This window comes from Blastomyces gilchristii (assembly GCF_000003855.2).
Source record: "Blastomyces gilchristii SLH14081 genomic scaffold supercont1.2, whole genome shotgun sequence".
Taxonomy (NCBI): domain Eukaryota; kingdom Fungi; phylum Ascomycota; class Eurotiomycetes; order Onygenales; family Ajellomycetaceae; genus Blastomyces; species Blastomyces gilchristii.
The window spans coordinates 1579968-1594159 of NW_003101681.1; positions in this window are offsets into that span (position 1 = coordinate 1579968).

Consider the following 14192-nt stretch of genomic DNA (forward strand, 5'->3'; position numbering starts at 1 on the left):
GAAGATTAAGTATTATAAATATTAAAAATATAAATATAAGTTTTCTTTATTTTTTCTTTATTAATCTCTAAATTGTATTCACAGTTCTGTTTTTATTTTTCTTTATTTTTAACTTTAATAATAATATGATTTCTTCTTCTTTTTACATACACTGCAGACTGTTCATCTCAGTAGAAACTTATTATCTTATAGACTAGAATTTATAAATAACAGTGTTAATATCTTTATTATAATCAGATTTTTAATGAAGATTATATTATTCTGACTTATCAGAATTCATGATATAAAAGTCATGTCTTAGCTTTTACAGATATCTTATCTACTCAGATAATTCTTAAGTGAACTTATTTATCTTATCAGAATACTCTTATCACTGAATCTTGAATCAGAGCTTATAATCTCACTTCTCTGAGTTAATAATCTCTTTAATCTGATATTCTCTTTCACTCTCTAGTACTTTATAAATAGAGTGATAGATCACAGAATTCTCTTCTAAGAATTTCTTATATTTACAGAGTAAAGAGATATAAAAAACATTATATATTTATAACTCAGATGATAGTTTCACTCTATAGAACTGTAAGCTGATTTTCTTTATAATCTTATAAGACTATCTGTAAGAGATTCAGCTTCTTACTAGATCTTTATGTAATAATATTTTCTAGACTCAGTCAGACTCTATCATCTTTCTTAAAACTCTTTATAATATACTTGAGGTTATAGTATCTCTTCTAATACTCTTAAGTCTTTCTCAAGAATTTATAAGCTTTCTTCTGAATATTCTGAATTGTCTCAGTCTGTTCACAGATATTATCACACTCTATAGTATACTCTCATGAGTTTATTAAGATCATTTATAAGTGAGTCTCAGTCAGTATCTCAAAGAGAGTGTTATCTATACTAATATACTTTGAGTTATTATATATAAACTCTGTGAGTGATAATCAATGTACTCAGTTATTCTGATTATAATTGACAAAGTACTGTAGATACTGTTTTAATATACTTATCAGATATTCTATCTAATCATCTGTCTGTTAATAAAAAGCTGTGCTTAGATCTTATAAGATCTTCAGTATAGTTATCAGATCAGATCAGAACTTCTTTATAAAGATTAATTCTCTATTTAAGATAATATTCACAGACAATTCATGCAACTGAATCATATTATAAATAAAGATATAAGTCAAATTCTTTGACTTTAAGTTCTTATAAGTGAGTATAAAGTGTGTTATCTTGATGAAGTGATCTACTATCATCAGCACACTGTCAAAGCAGATATTATATATATTCTTACTTTCAGAGAGACTTATCAGAGTGTTTATTTCTAACTGTTTCTAAGATTTCTGTAAAATGAGTAGAGAAGTAAGTTCTTTATATAATCTGAATCACACTATCTGTGAATTCTGATAAATAGTATAAGAATTCACTATCTTCTTTATAAGCTCTTATATCTTCAGTTAGAAGTATTTTCTTATAAGTAACTTATAAGTTCTAGTACCTGTAAAATAACCTGCTAGAGAAGAGTTATGATATCTTTTAATAAGTTCTATACATAGACACTCATTTATAAGTATATAAATTCAGTTCTCTCTTTATAAGAGATTATTTAAGTCTCTTTAACTCTTTATTTCTGCAGAGTTAATTCCTGCTGTAAGCAGTTTCTGAATATACTGAGTATATTCATTCTTCAGTTATAGTTCAGATAATCTGAACAGAAGATCTTATAAAGACTTATACTCTGTTTCTTCTTATATCAGATCTTCTACAGTGCTTTTTAAAGTCTGCAAACTCTTCAGATTATAGATATTCTCTTCAAGAATTCTCACAGAAATTCTCAGAGTATTGACTCTCAGTGTTATAGAGAGTAGTTATACAGATTTCTTCTCTCTCTCTTCTCTCTTCTCTTACAGAGAATTGAGAGACTCTTCAGTCAATTTCTTTATAGCACTTAGTCTGAGTATTTTATAAAGCTTTTCTATCTTCTCTAGTCTCTCTATATCTATCACTCTGATCTTCTTGACATAGTCAGATCTGTGAGAGAGTCTATTTACTGAGTTCTTAATTATCTTAATATACTTGATCTTGAATCAGAACTTACTCAGTCTCTGAGCTCAGTAAACCTGCTACTGTGAGAGTTTCTTAATTAAAGTAAACTGTTGTAAACTGTTATAATTAGTTCTAACAGTAATCACTGTTATAAGATTCATAAAATAGTGATATTAGTAATGAAAGAATTTCACTATTATAAGAAGCTTCTAATTATAAATATTATAGTTAATCTCTGCTGATTGTATCTTCTGTGAGAAAAAGATTACTGAAACTCAGTTTTCATTTAACTGTAGTTATAAGACTATTTCTGAAATTATAAAGAAGAAGATATCTGTCTTTAATCTAATTAAGAGTAAGAGATTAAAGTGAAACAGTATTACAGTGTCTATAAATATCTATTTTAATCTTATAAAGATCTTATAAGCTTCTGAGATAAGAAAGTTCTTACAGCTCTCTCTTCTTAATAATCTTTTTATTCTTTATTTATGAAATAACTTCTTCTTATTTTCACTCTTTAGCATGTCTGTAAGAGTCAAGAAGATTCTTATGAATACAAAGATAAATTATCTATAGAAATTCACAAAGCTCAGAAAGATCTGAATCTTATAAATACTAGTTAACTTTAATTATGATAGAATAGTCTTAATCTGTGAAGATTTCATCTGAATATTATTTACAGTAATTACATATTCTAGAAAATTAATCTGATAGATACTGAAGTTGTACTTTATAAGCTTAATATACAGTTCTGTCTTATCTAAGAGACTAAGACCTTTAACATAGTTTATACATACTCAGTATATTCTTTCTTCTTTACAGAGTACATCATCACATTATTCAGATATATTATTATAAAGATATTGAGATACGTATGAAGTGTTTTATTAATGAAAGACTGAAATGTCACAGAGATACTAGTTAAATTAAAAGATATCACTAAATATTCAAATAATCTCAGTGCAGTTCTAAAGACAGTCTTTCATTCATTCTCAGACTCTATTCACAGGTAGACTGGCCGCCAGAACTATGAATTTCATGTTTAGTCTCATTTAGTCTGATCTCATACATTTCTTGGCGTGAATCCCGCTGGGACTAGTTATTAAAAAAACATGCAAAGTGACTATATATCAGATCTTAAATTGAAATCATGACTTGAAAAAAATGAGAAAGTGATCTCATTTGATCTCATTTAGTCTCATTCTTGGTATAAAGTTACTATTTTTAGATATTTTAAGGTTGTTTTTAGACTATTTTTAATTTTTTTAAAAAGTAACACTTTTTGATAACACTCAAATGAGATTTAAAGTTATTTAAAGCAATAAAAATAATTTAAATTGAGAAGTGAAAATTATGATCTCATTTGAAAAATGTGATAAGAGTAGACAGTAAGTCTCACTGAGACAGTATGAAACTACTATCTAATGTTAAAACCATGTAATGGGATCAGTCGAATTGATAATGAGATTATCAAAAAATCTGGTCCTGGTCTCAGACACAGTCACACGGTCAGTCTATTCACAGCTATATATATACATTGATTACATTCAGTTGTATGAATATAACAGCTCTTATAAGACAGTTAATTACATTCTCAATCAGAGACAGAGAATAGTGACTCTTTATAGTTTTAAAGTTCAGATTACAGTAGTTTATATACAATCTGAGATCTTTATTCTTCTTCTTTACAAATATCACAGAGACTCTCACAGAGGTCGGTAAAGATTAGATAAAGTCATTCTTCAGATTCTTCTTTATATAAGCTTACAAAATCTCTGTCTTATGATGAGAGAGCTTATAGATTGATTCTCAGAAGAGTTTCTACTCTTCTATTAAATTTATTATCAGATTCTTCTTATGATGAGATAAAAGCTCAGCTATCTTAGCTGAACTAAATATCTCTATAAGATCTCAGTATTTCTCTAATATCTGAAGCTCAGTTTTCATAACTGCAAAGTTCTCAGATATTTATAAAGTTATTATATAGATAAGCTTATCTTCTCTAATTAACTCTATAGTATTAACTGATTCTATCTCTGTAAGTAAGTCTGTCAACACTGATTGAAAGTATAAACCTGACTTATAAATAGCTATATACAGATTGTATCTTTGAAGTTATACAAGTCTTAAGTACATATCATCTATGATGTCTGTAATAATCACAGTTTCTATAAATCTTCTTCAAGTTTCAGAGAGATTTTATAATTCAAAGATAACTCTTATAAGTCTCTCAGTTCTTAAATCTGAGTTCTCACATTCTGCTTATTATAAGAGCAGATTCTCAGTTTTCATCACTCAGCTTATTTACTTTATGAGCTTTAGAGACATTACAGTGACCTGAGATTCTAAGTTCATCAATACTTTTTATACTTGTAAGATAGTAGTATTACAGTGCAGTCTCTCTCTGTAAGTATGTATTTTCATTAAAAGAGTAACAGATTCAGATGTCAGCTTCAAGATTCTCAAGAAGACTGTTACTAACTCTGTTCATAACTTCTCAAATTTCTATTTTAATTTATCTGAACAGTTTATACAGAGATATTCTGATTTAGAATAGATAAAGTAGAGACTCTTTTTCTTAATCTCTCTATTATACACTCTGTTTACAGAAGCTTATAAAGCTCTCTCTCTCTACTTAATAGTCAGATAAGAATCTCTCTATATCTTATTATCTTTTTTTAATATATCTGTTCTCTGTTATTCTGACTCTTACAGAGTCAGTCAGTGATTCACTCTCTACAGATCTGTGACTCTCACAGTAATTTATAAGTAGTGAATAAGAGTTATCAGTTTCTTCAGAGTTAGAAACTTAGAGTCTTACTTAATAAGCTTATTCTGCATATCTTTATTCAGTCTTTTTATAAATATCATTATTCAGATCTTATTTCAGAGCTCTGTTTTCACAGATCTCAATTCATATTATAATTTTATAAAGTGCTGTGAGTAGTCTTCATCAGATTTCTTATCTCTTTTTCTAATATTAATGATTATAATTCAGATATTCTCTGTTCAGCTTACAGAGTCTCTTAACTTATTCTCTAAATAGATCTTAAGAATAGATCAGTGAAATCTCTTATAATCATTCTCTAGATAATCTAGTCAGTTTCTTACTTCAGTATAGTAGAGATCTGTTATTATATAGATAATAGCTTCTTTATCTTTTATATTACACAGTCAGACTTATGAGTCAATTTTAAATAGAAATTTATAAAAGCTTTTATAGATTATAATTCAGTAAGTAATCTTAAGCAGTTACAGCTTAAGAAAGTTTCTTTTTAATTTATAGATATCTCTGAAGATTGTATCTAGAAACTCAGTTTGAGAATGTTTATAAGCAGTATGTATTTCTTATAGAAAAATAACTTGATTTTGTAAGAAATACTCAAGAATGTTCTATACTGAGATTAATTTATTTATGAGTTTGAAGAGTTTCTCTATTATAGATATAGAGAATAATGTTCTATGAGTAATTAATAAGTTCTCTGAGACTTCTTTTACAGAGATTATTCATAGTTTAGATGACTACTTCTGAGTGTCTGCAGTAGAGTTTATAGAGATTAAAGTATATAAGTTTCTAGTTCTTTCAGTTATAACAGATAATTGCTGACTGACAGAGCTTAAAATGTAAGAATAAGTGCTTACAGATGATTATTCAGATGTTTGCAGCTTGATGTGATATTATTATTATTATATTATTATTCTTTCATTATATTTATATGCAAGCGGAGCTTATAATGAGTTCTTATATAATGTTAAATACAGGTCAAGTGTTGATTATACAGAAGGAAATACAGATGTTAAGATCACATCAAGATAACAAGAACATAGAAAAATACAAAGAAGTGATAATTAGATACATGCAATAATAACTTCTCAGCTCAGAAACATAGAGTGATTCATTGAAGTGATTTATACATCTCTGTATTTATTAGAAACCTGAGATGCTTAAGTTCTGGATTTAATGTATCTTCTGCGGGTTTCGAACCCACGCGCCTTGGTTTCCCACGTCAAGGTGCTACCAGGTGACCGTATTAACCATTCTGCCACCGGGGCAGCTTGATGTGATATGTACTGTTAACTACTAGAAGTATTCACAGTAGAAAGATAAAATGTAGAAATTAAATATATATTAGCATTTAAACTGAGTTATAAATAGTAGTCATGAACTTTAGTCTATATAGTTGTGTGTAGTCAAGAGCTGCTAACTCTATTAATTACACAAGAGATAGAAATAGAGGTAAAGAATTCATAAGAAGCGGGATTTCTTACACTTCTTAAGAGTTTTAAAGCTAATATCTGAATCTGTTACTTCTTTAATAAAAATATATACTTATGAAGAGAGACTGTACTGTAATACTGCTATTCTATAAGTATAAGAAGTATTAATAAACTTAGAATCTCAGATCACTGTAGTGTTTCTAAAGCTTATAAAGTGAATAAACTGAGTGATAAAAACTGAGAATCTACTCTTATAATAAGTAGAGTGTAAGAACTCAGATCTGAGAGCTGAGAAACTTATAAGAATTAGCTTTGAATTACAAGATCTCTTTAGAACTTAAAGAAGATTTGTAAAAACTATGATTATTACAGATATTATAGATAATATGTACTTGAAACTTATATAACTTTAAAGACATATTCTACACATAGCTGTTTATAAGTCAGGTTTATACTTTTAATCAGTGTTAATAGACTCACTTATAGAGATAGAATCAGTTAATACTGTAGAGTTAATTAAAGAAGATAAACTCATCTATATAATAACTTTGTAAATATCTGAGAACTTTACAGTTATGAAAACTGAGCTTCAGATATCAGAGGAATACTGAGATCTTACAGAGATATTCAGTTCAGCTAAAATAGTGACACTTTTATCTCACTGTGAGAAGAATCTAATAATAAATTTAATAGAAGAATAGAAACTCTTCTAAGAATTAATCTATAAGCTCTCTCATTATAAGACAGAAGTCTTACAGACTTATATAAAGAAGAATTTAAAGAATGACTTTATCTAATCTTTATAGATCTCTGTAAGAGTCTCTGTAATATTTATAAAGAAGAAGAATAAAGATCTCAGATTATATATAAACTACTATAATCTGAACTTTAAGATTATAAGAAGTTACTACTCTCTATCTCTGAATGAGAATGTGATTAACTGTCTCATAGAAGCTGTTATATTTATATAACTGAATATAATCAATGTATATACACAGCTGTGAATACAGACTGAGAGTAAATAAAAGACTGTCTTTAGAACTACACTCAGATTATTTAAATATCTAGTAATATCTTTTGATTTGACTAATACTCTTACAGTATTTCAGTCTTTTATTAATAAAACACTTCATGTATATCTGAATATGTTTATAATAATATATCTGAATAATATGATAATATACTTCATGAAGAAGAAAGAACACACTGAGTATATATAAACTATGTTAAAGATCTTAGATGAGATAGAATTGTATATTAAGCTTATAAAGTATAACTTCAGTGTCTGCTGAATTAATTTTCTAGAATATATAATCACTGTAGATAATATTCAGATAAAATCTTCACAGATTAAGACTATTCTATTATAACTGAAGTTAACTAGTATTTACAAGATTCAGATCTTTCTGAGCTTTGTAAATTTCTATAGATAATTTATCTTTGCATTTGTAAGAATTTTCTTGACTCTTACAGACATACTGAAGAATGAAAATAAGAAGAAGTTATTCTATGAATAAAGAATATAAAGTGTGACGGGCTGCGTCTGATCAATTATATAGACTATTCTATTACACTTCATAGATTTCTGCTGAAAGCTTCAATTCTCAGTTGCTGATTCTCAGTCAAAAAACTCATAGAATTTATATTCTTTCACTCTGAAATTTCTATTCTTTCACCCCGAAGCTCCATCACATACATATATAAATATTTACTTCAATTGCTGATTCCTGCACTTTCTCTTTTTTTCTTCTCTAACATTTTCCACTTTTGTATTATAAGATCTATAAATATTATACTGATCTATTCAGCATAGATCTCTTATACTTGAAAAATGTTCATTATCTTCTCATTAGAAATAATTACTTATCAAGAAGATATCTGAACATATAATAACATGTAAGAAATAGAGAAACAAATAATCAGTTAAGTAGACACTGAGTCTTGAAATAGAAGCTTACTTATCAGTCATTCTAGCTCTGTAATAAAATCTTATAAGAGAATATCAGTAAAAGACCTGAGAGTTCTGACATCTTTAATGTATGAGATATTTATATAATTACACTTCTTCTGATTTCACAGATATCATATATCTGATAAATGATATAGCTATGTCTAGTAATAACATGAAAGAACTCTTAAATATGAGTATAAATGCAGTGTCACAGTGACTCAGAGTAATGTTAAAATTATAACAGCAACAGATAGCTAATATGCATGTGAATTAACAATGTCAATATAAGGAAATTCAACAACTAACTTAATAAGAAATCTCTGTACAGACAATTCTGACACTGACTGAATCAGATATAAATATACAAGTATCAAAGAAATATCTAGATATTTCTGCATATTTTAATACTTCTGATCTCACTCTCTATCGCCCCGGTGGCTGAATGGTTAATGCGGCCACTCAGTAGTGCCTTGGCATGGGAAACCAAGGCGCGTGGGTTCGAAACCCGCAGGGGATACATTAAATCCAGAACTCAAGCACCTCAGGTTTCTAATAAATACAGAGATGTACAAATCACTTCAATGAATCACTCTATGTTCCTGGGCTGGGAAGTTATTATCACATGTATCTAATTGTCACTTCTTTGTATTTTCCTATGTTCTTGTTATCTTGGCATGGTCTCAACACCTGTATTTCCTCCTGTATAATTAACACTTGATCTGTATTTAACATCACACAAGGACTCATCATAAGCTCCGCTTGCATATAAGTATAATGGAAGAATAATAATAATAATAATAATAATCACTCTCTATCTATCATGAAGATTGAAAATGCTTGTAAAACTAAGTGTAGATGAAGATGTTATCAGTTCATTAACTAATCAAGATTGAATATATCAATGATTAATTGAAAGATTGTATAAAACAGAAGTTTCATTCATGAATGAAGACCTGTGAATCAGTGTTATATATATCTGATAATATTAGTAAATATCTTAATGTTCTGTTTTAAGACACTGCTATGCAATAGAAAATATTAGATTGATTATAGAGTACTTAACAGAGAAATACTTCTCTCACTACATTCATTTCTAACTTTGATATCAAGATTCTAGAAGCAGGCAGTCAATCTTGAAGAAATCAAATTAAGATTAGTATGCTTAAGAAGACACTAACTTTCAAGCTCTTATAAGCTCTTATAAGTATAGACAAAGACCTGACTTATGAAGACTTCTGTATACAACTTCAAATATTAAATGACTGTTCTATCAAGCTTAAAAGCATACAGAATAACAGTAGAAGATGTTGTGATTCGGAAGAATGTACAACTACTGAATAATAACGCGGCCGCTTTTGTTACACGCTTACGAATGTAAAGAGGTCATAGCGGCCACTAATTAATTTAGTATAATGTATATAAGAAGCCGGTGTACGCCTGAAATTGTACACTGACTTAAGCTACCTTTGAATCACATCTGATAGCATGACTAAAAATCAGGGAGAAGTACAGGCTTGTTCAGAGCATGATAACTCTGTCTATAAAGTGATTTATAGTTATCATATCAGTGTAATTTTAAAATGTCTCAAAAGATAGTGTATGAAGAAGTGATAAGTAGAAGAGCATCTGATTGATACTGCTTCACTTGTTAAAGAAAAACTTCACACTCAGATGAATGCCATGTATGTGAACAGATAAGATGTAAGAAAGAAAATAAGAGTAATGAATCAGATTCAAAGAAGACTGCTCTCTACTCAGAAGAATAAAAAAGAAGTGATTATTATCAGAGTCATATAATAATAACAGAAAACAGAAATCAGAAATTATATAATGATATAATAATAGACATTATACAATCAATAAGAAATCACTGAAATGAACATCTTCTCTAGTTAATATAAATAACACTCTTCTCTGCTATCTGAACTGAAAGAGATGTAGAACCTCTTAGAGAGTTTACTCAAAGCAGTAAGAAAAGTAGCTGAGACTACTGAATCAGAAGTGAAACTTCATACATATATAAGAATTCTAAACAAGATTGAGATCTTATATATACAGTGACAGACTGAGACAGAAGCTAAGTAATAATTGATATTCACTGTGAATTAAGTATTCACTATGAAGAGCTTTACTGATGTAATTATTATCATTAATAAGAATAGAGAAAACCAAGTCATAGATCTGCAGTAAGAGATCAAAGATTTATACAGATAGATAACTACACTGAATCTGAAGATCTTAATATAATTATTCATAATCTCTTCAGAAGTGTACACATCATCTGAGACTGCTGTATAGAATGAGAATCTGAGTATGAGATATATTAAGCTAGAAGATCTGTCAGAGTTATTAAGCTTTAATAGTGACTGAAAAATGATACTGTAATCAACTGATTAAGTCAGATATAATTATATTATCAGATTGAGTATGAACTTATAGACAGACAGTTAACAGAATTTCAATAAGTCTTAAAATCTGCAGCATTTTTATGCAGAAAAGTGAAGTTATTATAAATGACTGATGAAAAGATGAATCTCATAGACTCAGAGTAATATTCATTTTCATGAATATGAAATGAGTTTTTCAAATGAATCTTGTACAGCTTTGAGAAAGTGAATATATAAGATAAGAATTATAAATACTTCACTGAGTGTAGATAAGTAAGTAATCTTATATTTTACTTCACACACTTCAGCTTATACTATCTTGTATTGAATGAAGAGCTTTCAATAGAACATTAAAACTGATAATTCATCTACACTGAGTTCCAGCTCATATGAATATTCATGGCAATGAATTGGCTGATTCAGCTGCAAAAAAGAGTTCAGAATTAAGCAGATCTATTCAAAAAACAGTGTTCTGGTCTTTCATAAAGAGAAAGATAAAAGAATCTTGTTTAAACAAGTGAAATGAAAGCTGGCAGAAACAAAAGAAGAGGATACATTATTCAAGATTTGAGACAAAATCAAAGTGAAAATCTTGTTCAATTAAATGTAAAAAGAAAATATTCTCATCTATAATTCAGCTGAAACTAGAACATGGTTATTTCAAATCTTATATACAAAGATTTGATGATAGATTTGATTCAACAGAGTGCTCATTCTGCAATGCAAATGAAAATTCTGAGCATATTGTAATGCATTGTGCATTATACAATAGTCTCAGAGTCAGATTGAAGAAGAAGTATGATTTAAATCAATTAAATATGAGATTCTTATTCTCAACTGAGACAGGAATTAAATACTTAATAGACTTTCTATCAGAAACTCAAGCAGCTACAAGAAAATGGCTGAATTCAGAAGTATCTGAATATGAAGAGGTGAAAATTGATTAGATATAGTCTGTTAAAACAGCTATACACTATCTTTTAATATTTTTATTTTATTATAGTCTCTCTTTACTGTACTTGTTTCTTTCTGTTCTTTTTTATCTATCTATTTAGTGTGTCTATCTTTAAGACTATGTTTTGTTTTCCTTTGTCATGATATTTTCAAATGATTTCAAAGTATCAAAAGGTGTTGAAATACTGTAATTTGTAAACAGTTTTTGTATTCTGAGCTGGAATTTTCTGATTTTGCATATCTGAAATTGATAAATGTATAATAGTTGACTCTATAGATATAGAAAAAACCCTGAGAACTAAAGATTCTCAGGTAGATATCATAGTCTCTGACTGCATACATCTATAATTGAAGAATAATAATAATAATAATAATAAGAGCTTTCAATATCTTTCTATTTACAGATCTTCATTCACAATCTTACATCTGAGTTGAGAGTGAAATAAAAATACTTAATCTCATAATCAGATATGGTGAAAGAAGTATATAATATTCTCATTATACAGAAACAAGTGAGTCAGCTATGACAGAAAATACTGTAATTAAGTATATCTCAGTGAAGAATAGATAATCAGACTTCTATGATACAAGTTATACATCTGAATATGATGAATCTAGATTTGAATGATATTACTAAAGCACTGAATTCTCTGAAAAAGAAATTCTCTGAATGAAAATCTTAATATTATGAGTATCAAGCTTGCTTCAACTGCAGATGTTAAAATCATGATGTAAAGAATTACACACAGTATATAAAGTCAAGAGAAGTAAGAGAGTTAAAAAACTAGCAGAATCAGTGAGCTCAGAGACACTCACTGATATTCTATGAAAAGTCTTCAAAGTGAAAGAGATGTCTGTATTGAATGATTCTCTGAATTCTATGAATATCAAGAGAAAGCAGGCTTCTAAATAAGATATGAATGAGAATGAAGAAGCAGACACTCATCTTAATGTCTTAAAGTCTGAAATGTTAATGTATAGAAGATGCTTGAATAAGAATTAAGAGATAACTGTAAAAGTATTAGCAGACACAGAAGTTTCTACATAATATATTAATAATTATATAATCCGAAGACTGAAAGAGGTTTACTGAGTAGAGAATTCTCAATACATAAGATTATCTGATAACTGATATTTAGTGTCCTCTGTAAGAGTAAGAGTTCTCTTACACTTTGAAGAATAATCTTGCTATATTTTAGCGTGAGAGCTGCTGAATGTGAAATACAATCTTATTCTCAGACTCAATTGATTTCAAAGGTTTAATTCGCAGATTCAATGATGTATATGTCATATGCAGTTAATTAATAAAAAGGAAGCAGTTCATATAATTCTATCAACTGATATGAGAAGGGCATTTCACACCTCTGATATAGAAGAGTTAAATCTGCTTACGTATTAACAAGTAAAGAGAAATCATAGACACTTATAAATCAGATAATCTCACTTATTCTGATCTTTTCATGATTATAAGAAAAGAATGAGAAGCAATGAAGAAATCAGGCAAATGTCACACTTTAATAAGTGATGAGACTGTAGTCAGTTGTACAATAACACACTGCAGACAGTGAGTACAACACAGTAAAAAGTAATCTCAAAGTAACAGACTTGCATGTGAGTCAGATTACAGAAGAAAAGAGAATTCAGAGTTGAATTTAACTGTTTATACCAGTTTAATTATGAAGACAACAGAGAATGAAGCATCTGAAACATTTATAAATACATGAGATCAAGTCATCTTGATTTCTGAAGATGCTCAGAGATTGAGTGAGATTAGTTTTAATAAGCTGTTTACTGTAGTGATCCGAGTGAGTGAAGAGAGACAGTATAATATATAAGACAGAATCATAAGAGATGAAAGCTGCTGAACCTAGTCACTGAACACTGTATTATATAGAGGTTGTGTAAGAGTAGTAACTAGCAGACAAAGAAAAAGTATAAGAAAAGAAAAGAGAATGACTCAGAAGATAATAAATTAGTTATTAACTGTAAGAGTTAACTGTAAAAAGACAAATGTTATTATATACATCTCATTTCTTTTCATACATTACATGTTTAATCTATTTCCAACATCACATTATCTGAAAAATATCAAAAATAAAGAAAATTTCAAAACTTGAGATCTGTAAGAGATTTGAGAGCTGCAAGCTGCTCTTGTAATAATATTATACATATCTTCAATTTCTCTATCACTCTGTGTATAACATTAATATCATGTATTGCAAGATTGACTGAAATGTTAATATAGAAATGTATATATGTGTGTGTAGAAAAATTGAAGAAGAGTATAAAACTTGTAGAATCAGAAGTCAGAACAGAGAGAGTGAAGACAGAAGAAACTGAGAAAGAAGAGAATACAGAATCAGATAAATGATAGCAGAAGTTATCTGAGACTGAATACTTATAACTTAGTATATGCACAATCTTCTCTGCAGAGAAGGAAGAGAAAATAATAAGAGAAGCTTAAGAGTGAAAGAGAGTAGTAGACTGACCGTGTGACTGTGTCTGAGACCAGGACCAGATTTTTTGATAGTCTTATCATCAATTTGACTGATCTCATTACACAGTTTTAACATTAGATAGTAGTCTCATACTGTTTCAGTGAGACTTACTGTCTACTCTTATCATATTTTTCA